Genomic DNA, 9,800 nt, shown 5'->3' on the forward strand with positions numbered 1-9,800 from the left:
CTACAAATATTTCAGGGAAGAGGGACCCTGATTTGAGGAAATGGCCTTATAATACTGATCTGTGGCTAAGCCTGTGATGTCTCTTCTGGATGGATGATTGATGTAGAAGGTCCCCTTCAATGTGGGCACTGCCGTCTCGGAGAAGGTCGCCTGGCCGCTATAAGGAAACTGGCTGAGCAAGCTCTGAGGAGCAGGCCAGTAAGCATCATTCCTCCCTGGCCTCTGCATCACTTCCTGCCTCGACCTCCAGCTCTGACTTCCCTTAGTGATGAAGTGTGGCCTGGCGGTCATAAGATGACCTTTCCTCCCCAAGCTGCTTTGACCATGGTGTTTCATCACAGCAATACAAACACTGACTAAGACATATATCTTGCAAGCAAAAACAAATTGGATGACGCCCAGGATGACCATAAATCCTAAGAGGTAGGAAGTAGGAATAGGACATTCTGTGGACTGTGGGTATGAGAAGGTGCTGGTGGGCGGCCATGAGGGTGGGGCCAGTTTAAAGGGACATTTAGGACACAGAGTCTGAGACACCAAAGCTAAAAACAAATGATGGTAGCTCATGCCTGCAATCCCAGTACTCAAGGGACTAAGGCAAGAAGAGGGTTACTGTGAGTTCAAGTCTAGCCTCAGCCACAGGGTGAAACTGTCTCAAAAAACCAAACACTGAAACAGCAGCCAACAAAAGGCCCCCCTCGATGCTATGAAAAGAATAAACCGCCCTAAGCGTCTTGTTTTAATAAAGGGATTTGGATGGAGGATTTGGGATAAACAAGGAAATAAGATAAGATAAAGTTTTCCTCATCCTAATCCCATTTATTAAGTAAGCTCATAATCATATACTGTTGTGAAATCCAATCCCTGCACATTCTAGCGTGTCTCTGTGCCGTGGCACAGGCAGTGGCTGTTGATCGGGGCTGTCTTGTGAAGAGTTTCTATAGCAAACAGCACTGGAAAAACATCATATCCCCTTCAGAAAGGGAGCGTTTGCCCGCACCCTGAGGGTAGAGTTCATCTCTCCTCCACAAAGAAAAGGCAGGTGTGCCCACTTCTCTTTATGAAGCACTAGGGTCCCCCCTGACTCAGAATGCCTCTCCTGAAATGCAGCCCAGCAGAAGCAGGTGTAATCTCTCCTTCTTTGGTCACTCTCCTGAGACCTGGGAACTCAGCCTATATGATGTCATAAACTACATGCTCTGACATCCTAAACTGCATGCTCTGGTGTTCTAACCTACACACTCTGCCCCCCCCAGCAACCATGTGTCTTCCTAAAACCACAATAAGTTAGAATGCTGACTTTTAGCTTTTCGATTAGGACAAAAGTTTTCTCACTTCACAGTTATTTCCAATTACAAATGATGTCCTCAATGGTCTTAAAACATTTTTCTCTCCACAGTTCCACATCCTAATTTGTCAACAAGGGGAATTCCACCCAACACAAACAATCAAACAAAAAACCAAAGAGGGTTGGATTACAGAGATACCTCAAAAAACCAGAAATAGATGCACCCCGTAGAAGCCAGATAAACCACTCTTGGGCATATACACAAAAGACTCTCTTCTATGCAGATTTACGTGTTTGTCAGTGTTCCTGCTGCTCTATTCACAATCACTGCAAAATGGAAACAACCTGAATACCCATCAACTGAAGAATGGGCAAGAAAGCATGATACATTGACACCGTGGAATTTCATTCAGCTACAAAGAAATACGAAATGTCCATGTAAATGAATGAACCTGGAAAAATTATATTAAGTAGGGTAACCTAGGCCTGGACAGACAAACACTAGATATTCTCTCTCATATGCAGACGATCCCAGCTTCTAATCTTCCATGTTTGACCTGCAGTAACTGTAGAAGACAGAAAGCTAGAAAGTTGCCTTTGAAGGTGGGGCGAGAAAGTGCTCAGAGAGGCGGATAGTAGAGCACACAGGTGTATGAAGGGGTAAGAGAGAATCATGGTGGTAGTGAGGACAGGGAGGGCAGGGAGGCAGAGGAGGGGTTGGAGAAGGGTTAACTAACACTAAGAATGCTTGGGGGAAATATACAAAACCGCTATTTTATAAGCCTCCTAAAAATAATTTTGTAAAAAAAAGTTTAATTGGAGTTCCCTGCATGGAGGCTATTCTCCTAGAAACTGTAAGTTATTAACAAAAAGTCCAGTGCCAGGTGGAGGTGTTGGTTAATGGGGTTCCAGAAACCCCCTAACCCGATGCAAGCTATTGCCATTCTTCTTGGCTGTCCACCAGAACTAGACAAAAAGTCCCAATTGGTGAAGGCACTGCACATTTTTCTCATTGTATCGTGTGTTTATAAACTTTGGGGCAAGCATTTCCTTGTGTTTTTTAGAAAGTTATTTTGTTTGGAACATGTTGGGAGAAGGTAAACCCTTTGCTCCAGGAAACAATCCAATGAAACACTTGTCAGATCCCGAGAAACAAAAACTACCATATTCGTCGGAACTCTCTCAATCAGCAGTGCTGCCCGAAGGCCAGAGCTTCAGTGTTGACCTGTTTGTCTGTCACAGACCTTTCTCCCTCCCTCTGGCCTTCTCGTGCATATGAGTCACAATGGTGTGGGTTACTTGAGTTCCTGGTGTTAGGCATGGACACAGCACTCCCACACCCTCCCCGAGCCCACTCAATCCAGTGTACTGGACAAGAACAAGGCCTTGGCGAGGACACATTATTCCTCTTGCCTCCGCCCTATCTTGACCTCTGAGAAGCAGACTTCCTTTTGGAGCCAGTCAGAGATGGGATACTTAGCAAAAATGACAGACCCATCAGGAAGTCTGCACCAAGCCAGCTGCTTCAGTAAAGACTTGAGTTAAGCCACAGTTTGGCAATATTGCCCCAAAGTTTATTGTGACAGGCATGGAGGTAGGAAAGGTTAGAAAATTTAGAGCGCATGAAGCTGAAAACCGCCTTACTAACGAGGACCGTTAGTAAGATTTCCTGTATTTTCCAGGATGTATTATGGGGAACATCCAATAGATTTGGAGGAACAAGTAGATTTGACTAAGAATTCAAGTTTATGCTCTGGATCTACACCATTGTGAGACTTCAGGCAAGACATTTTGCCTTTCTGAATTTGCCTTTTCCGATTTTGAGCTAATGTGAGCTACTGATGAATGTCTTGTTTCTGTAACTGGCTGATTGGTGTGCAACATATTCATGAACTATGAATTTTGTGTAAATATAGATGGCATTCTCTTACTGTGGCAGAGTTGGAGTAGGTGCTGTGCTCTACTCTTGTAATCTAGGGAATAGGAAGATCCGAAATCAGGGATCCACACAAAATGGCAGAAGGATCTAGTTCAGAACAGCCAAGAAAAAAAATTGAACAAAAGTATCTGAGTTGGAGATGGGTAGTTCCAGGAGATACCACTTGAATCAAAAATTTAAAAGTATACTGGGTTTCAAAAGGTCATGTGTCCCTTTGAGTTCAGAGGCACAAAAACCAGAAACCTAGTGCTGAACATCGGGTGGGATTATGTCATGAACAAAGACTAAATCCAAACTGCCGCTCCCTGGGTATGTGTCCTTGAGCGAACTGCCTAGCCTCATAGAATCCCAACATCAGAAAGGCCACAGTCTGACTGGGGAAAGAGACCGAGTTTGGGATCTGACTGTCCTCACTCTAGTCTCCCACCACATTTAAGATGACAGGAATTTTAAACTCAGAAAGTTTTTAAAGATCTTCAAGACATAGTTTGGTTTAGCATTGGATTGGCTTTTGCAGACTTGATATAAGGCTCATGTCCAACTATTTGCAGCCAAAATCTTATTTGTTAAAATTGTATTCCTTGTCATCTCAGTGGAAACTTCTGGTCCCTTCAAATATTTGTGTGCATAACACATCAATCCATGCAACCACATAAGGTTTTCTCCATCGGCGATGGGCCATCTCTGGGGCAGGGTAGGAGGCAGCTGGCTGGGAGTCTTTGCCCTACCCAGGTAGAACAGGTAGGTAGGTAAGTCAGGGACAAGTTTGAAGCCTCTTCTCTGGTAGCTTGATTCTCTTAGTGCTTGGGAGCAGCAGGTGAGGGCAATGGGTGGCAGCAGGTGGTACCTTCTAGTGTGGTTGCTACCTGCCAGGTCTTGGATGTAAGACTTAAGCACTAAGGACTCTTAGTCTTTAACACTGGCCAAGGTTGCTGCTCTTGGCCTGGAGTCTGAGACCCTTGTCCTTAGTCTTACCAGTTCTCTAGATCCTCCTGGCACCCAGGACCTGCTGCTTCTCTTCTCCGGCTCTTTGGAGCTTTTACCAATGTTCACTCTCAGCTCTTTGCCTTTCTTAGCCATCTCCGCACGTTCCACCTTCTTTCTTCCCTGGCTGCATCCAAACTGTTCAATTGCTGCTTCAGTGGTCGCACATCTCCTCTGCAACATGTTCATGGGAGTTCCTGCTGCCTTTACCTGGCTGGTTTTCTCTCTGTTAGCAGCTCAGCCCTCACTACAAATGTCTACAAGAAAAGAGCAGTCAAGAGAAGCCTTTTATCAGGTCTAGTGCTACTGCACCCAGAGAAACAGTGTGGAGTGTGGAAGAATGACTCCCAGCCTGCTCACTGAGCTCAACTCAGGCCCAGGAAGGAATCTCTGGACCAATCATAACCACTTGTTTGGACAAGATTGCATTCATAAGCCCCGTCCTTTATCATCAGGCACAGAAGTCCCTCTGCTAGGCCATTAGGAAAATTTCCCCTCTGACATAGACAGAAATGATTGCAGGGTCATCTAGAGTTCAAGGCTTGTCATATCAAAAAGTCTGGTACAAACTGTTCCAAACATATCCTGGCTGGGGATACGCCTTCAGGGGCTGGGGCAATCAGTTGCAATGATTGATAACTACACCATGTTTCCAAGGTGTCTATAAAGTGTTCCAGGTGGCTGATGTCGGTAAGGGTCATCTGGCTAGCTATTTTGACCCATAGGCCTTTAGTTCACAGCAACATGGTAGCACGGCAGACTCCAGCAGCTGCTAGTTAGGGTGTGAGATGGTCTCATGGCCACCTCTGCTTAAATTCAGGATGATGGACATCAAAAAGAGTGCAGTAAGAACTTACAATTTAAAAAAACCATAGTAATTTTAGGGTATTTTACTAGTGTTTAACACTCGCCTAGTATCCCATAGGTTCCGTCTCAACTCTCTCAATAGTGGCCCATAAGGTTTGTAACATAAGGGCTGCCGAGGTGGCTGGCTCAGTGGTTGAGAGCACTTCCAAAGGACAGGGTTCAAATCCCAGCACCCACATGGCAGTTCGCAACTGTCTGTAACTCCTAGACACCTTCACACAGATAACACAGACATACATGGAGGCAGAACAACAATGTAGATTAAAAATAATAATAATCTCATAGCCATCTTTGTATAAATACATGAGCACACACAACTCTGTGCTCAAAGTCAACAATCTGAGGTCCAAAGCTTTGGGGAAGTCTAAAGGAAGGAAGCCCAGAGCCCTACACTGGGGTGTCTGTCTGGATTGGTTAGCATGCCTGGTTTTCAGAATTCCACTGGGCTTCGGGTATAAGAAAAGGGAGGAAAAGGACTCAAAAAAAAAAAAAAAAAGAAGATGATTTCACCATCCGGAAAGAAAATACTAAGGACTGATAACCGCCTCTGGTGGGAAGTGTGGAGACAAGCAGCTGAGATGCGCGCTCTGGTGGAGACAAGCGGCTGAGATGCGCGCTCTGGGTGGTGGGAGGCAGTGCCGGTCCTGAACCTCCTGGGAGGTTCCCAAGAAATCCAAGCTCCCAAGAAACATTTGGCCTCTAGAGAAGGACCCAAAACTTTAGTCAAATCATGTTTTTTTCTGCTTAAGTCTAACTTTCTTCAAAGTAATTGGAGTCTGTTAAATTAGAAACCTGAGAATTTGTTTATCTCAGGTTAGAATTTGAGTGAATCATGCATCTCCTCCATTTTTAAAATTAACGACCCATTCTGCTTAAGTTTTGTCAGCCTGACAAAGTCAGAGTCACCTGGGAAAAGGGAACCTTGATTGAAGAACATCAAGATGGACCGTGGGCATGTCTGTGTGATTAATGATTGATGTGGGAGGGCCCAGTCCCCTGTGGGTAAGTACCAGTGCCAGGCAGTCCTGGGTTGTATAAAGAAGCAAGCTGAGCGATGTTTCTCCCTCATCTCTTTTTTCTTTCTTTCTTTCTTTCTTTCTTTCTTTCTTTCTTTCTTTCTTTCTTTCTTTCTTTCTTTCTTTCTTTCTTTCTTTCTTTCTTTCTTCCTTCCTTCCTTCCTTCCTTCCTTCCTTCCTTCCTTCCTTTCTTTCTTTCTTTCTTTCTTTTCTTTTTTTTTTTTTTTTTTTTTTGCCATGGCTTCTCTCAGTGTTAAACTCAAAGCCAAATAAACCCTTTTCTCCCCAGGTTGCTTCGGTCAGGGTGTTTTAGCTTAGCAACACTGAAGTAAGAACTAACACACTGTGTAAAGTTTATATTTCTCCAGTTAGACAGATAAGTCCAAAGGCCCAGAACACAATTTAATTAAAGTCTAGGTGATTGGGAAAGACTGAGAAACCAAAGTGTGTTGTTCCAGGATTTATTATTCTAATCTTTATGATTGTCTGAGCCAAGACAGAGATGGAGGGCCAGACAGTATCTTTAGGCAGCAGGGCGACTTAAAGGATTTGAGGAGCTCGGTCGCTGGATCAGCTTATCCTTGTTTTAGGTTCCTCCCCAGAGATTAGAGGCCTCGGAGAAAAGATCAGAGGTCTGACAGGAGGAAAGGCTTCGGGTTCCCAGATAAGTCATGAATACTCAGGCTCTCAGGCATGGAGAATAATTCCCGCTCAGATTTCACTTCAGAACAGGAGGCGGCTGCTTTGGTGTGAACCTGAGAGAGGAGAGCTATGGAGGGGGCGGTCTGGAAAGACAGCTTAAGGCTGGAGAGGAATCGTCTCTCCGGCAAGAAGGTCTATGAAGCTGGCAGTGTAGATCCTGTGGGCAGGGGAGGGGGCAGATCTCAGAGTGGGAAAGAGGAAAAATCCGAGAGTCTTTTGCTAATATAAATAGTTTTCAGTATCTTTTTGTTTGTTATCTCATCAGAATCGAGTTAGATCTTGTCTGCTTGGTGCTTTTACTCTCTAGAAGTGGGCGTTGACTAGAGATAAATATTTTTATAAATAATACTCTAATGTGACAATGATGGAACTAGGGCAAGGGTCACACTTCCACAACCGACTGCCCTAGGAGCACATTAGCCATTCAGCTCCCAGGTTTTAACTGCTGTCTCTGTGAATCTACTATATCCGGGATGGAGGCAAAAGTCTGTGCCTTCGCCTCTCAGATACCGACAGTGGGGACTTGACAAAAGACAGTGCTCTGCAGAAGGCGAGTCTCGGGGGACTCTGCCACTGTGGCTACTATCACACTATCACGAAGCTCTAACAAAGCACAGGAAACTTCTTCAGAACCAAGACTCCTCCATTGTGGTACTGGAGATCGAGCCCTTCAAGAGCAGGCTGCCTAATATCTCCAAATAAAACCAAAGAAATGTCCAAACTGACTGAGATGTAAGTTGCATCACCGAAACAGAATCAATGTGAAATGCCAAGGCAACCCGACTCTAAAAGGCCATAAAATTCAACTACTGAATTAAGAGAAACCGAAACAGGCAAAACGCTGGATATGTATTTCCAAAGTTTATCAGTAAAAATTGTCAGTTGCCTAAAAGAAACTAGAAACAACCAGATGAATCCAAACAAAGGCCTGGAAGATGCATAGAAGGAAAAGTCAACAAAACGGATGAGGAAATCAACGATGTGGATAAAAGTGGAAGGAATATGGGAGAATTACTAAGAAAATTGAGATTTGGGGAAAACCACAAACAAAACTGTTAGGCATAAAAAATTCAATGAACCAAATAAAAACACAGTGGAAGTCATCACCTATAGACTCGACCGATCAGAAGAAGGAGCCTCATGACTGGATGACAAGGACAACTACATTTAAACATCAATGAGGAAATAGTGGTGGTGGCAGAGCACGCCTGTTATCCCAGCACTCAGGAGGCAGAGGCAGGCAGGTCTCTGAGTTTGAGACCAGCCTAGTCTACAGAGTGAGTTTCAGGACAGCCATGGCTACAGGCAGAAACCCTGTCCTGAAAAACTCCAAAAATATAAAATGAATGAACAGAACCATGGCTTCCAAGATATCTAGGCTACAATTAAAAGACCAAATCTACAAATTCATGGGATAGAAGGAACTGAGATTAAAAACCTATGGCAGAGAGCATCTATACAATGAAATTATAGCAGAAAAATTCTCAAATTTAGAGAAATTAATAGATATCCCTATTAGTTACATTTTGTTGCCATGAGAGAAAAGATCACGACGAAAGGTAACTTAAGAAAGACTGTTTATGGGGAGCCGCGGATTACCATGCAGCCACGGCCAAGTCCAAGAGCCACACCACACACAACCAGTCCTGCAAATGGCACAGAAATGGCATCAAGAAACCCAGGTCACAAAGGTACGAATCTCTTAAGAGGGGTTGACCCCAAGTTCCTGAGAAACACGCGCTTCTCCAAGAAGCACAACAAGAAGGGCCTGAAGGAGATGCAGGCCAACAATGCAAAGGCAGTGAGTGAGTGAATGCACAGAGGCCATCAAGGCCCCTGTGAAGCCTCAGGCCTTCAGGCCCAAGATGCCAAAGGGCTCGAGCTGCAAGCTCAGCAGCCTGGCTTTCATCGCTCACCCCAAGCTTGGGAAGCGGATTTAAAGCTACATGGCCAAGGGGCGTAGGTTCTGCCAGCCAAAGCCCAAGGCTCAAACCAAGGCAGAGGCCAAAGCTCCAGGTAGGGCCCAGGCTTCATCTCAAGCTGAGGCTCCCAAAGGTGCCCAGGCCCTGTGAGGACCCCACAGAAAAGGCTCCTGCAGGTATGAAGACAGATGGACTGCTGTGACACACCCACCCACACACTATTTGCAGATGTCAGCGTCCTATGCTGGTTTTACAAATAAACTTGAGGCAAGGGAAAAGAAAGAAAGAAAGAAAGAAAGAAAGAAAGAAAGAAAGAAAGAAAGAAAGAAAGAAAGAAAGAAAGAAAGAAAGAAAGAAAGAAAGAAAGACCGTTTATTTTGGCTTATGGTTCCAGAAGGAAAGCTCATAATGGTGTGAAAGGCTGAACAGCATAGAAGCAGGCAAACAGAGCAGGAAGCTGAGAGATCACATCTCCAGCTCCATGATGGTCAGAAAGAGCACAGACTGAAATGAGGCAGGGCCTCTTCTGCTCTCCCAAGTTCTGTTGATGGTGAGAGATGGGGTCAACTCTCCAGAGCTTCGAAGCCAAGGAGGGACAAGACCTGGATATCCCCACGTTCTCTAGTAGTAACAGGAGCCGCAGACAATGACATCCACCGCTTCATAGCCATAGACCCAGACATGGTCCTCAGAGACAGCTCCAATGGGGACCTCACCATGGCCCCAGATGGCAGGGCTGGCCACTCACAGCAGGCTACTCCTCTCCACCCTCGAGTCTCCAGCTCCATCTGTCTTCATAAGGCTCAAGCTGTTCCACTTCTCTTTCTCTCCTATCTGCGCACCCCATGTTTGCACACTGTGGTGGTACTCCTGCTGCCGACTGGCCATGTGGCTTGCAGACTCCAGAGTGACATCCTCAGCCTTTGCTGTATGGTGCAGCAGCAAATGTGTGTCTACAGGCCTGCTTGTGCTGTGTGCCAGAGGGCAAGTCTGCAGGTGTTGTGGTGGTTACACGTCTCTTCAATACTATTCACAAGGAGCTATGTGTCTATGGCCCACCTATGCTATGGGGCAGAGAGCAG

The sequence above is a fragment of the Apodemus sylvaticus genome, chromosome 14 (assembly GCF_947179515.1).
Source record: "Apodemus sylvaticus chromosome 14, mApoSyl1.1, whole genome shotgun sequence".
In the NCBI taxonomy this organism is placed as follows: domain Eukaryota; kingdom Metazoa; phylum Chordata; class Mammalia; order Rodentia; family Muridae; genus Apodemus; species Apodemus sylvaticus.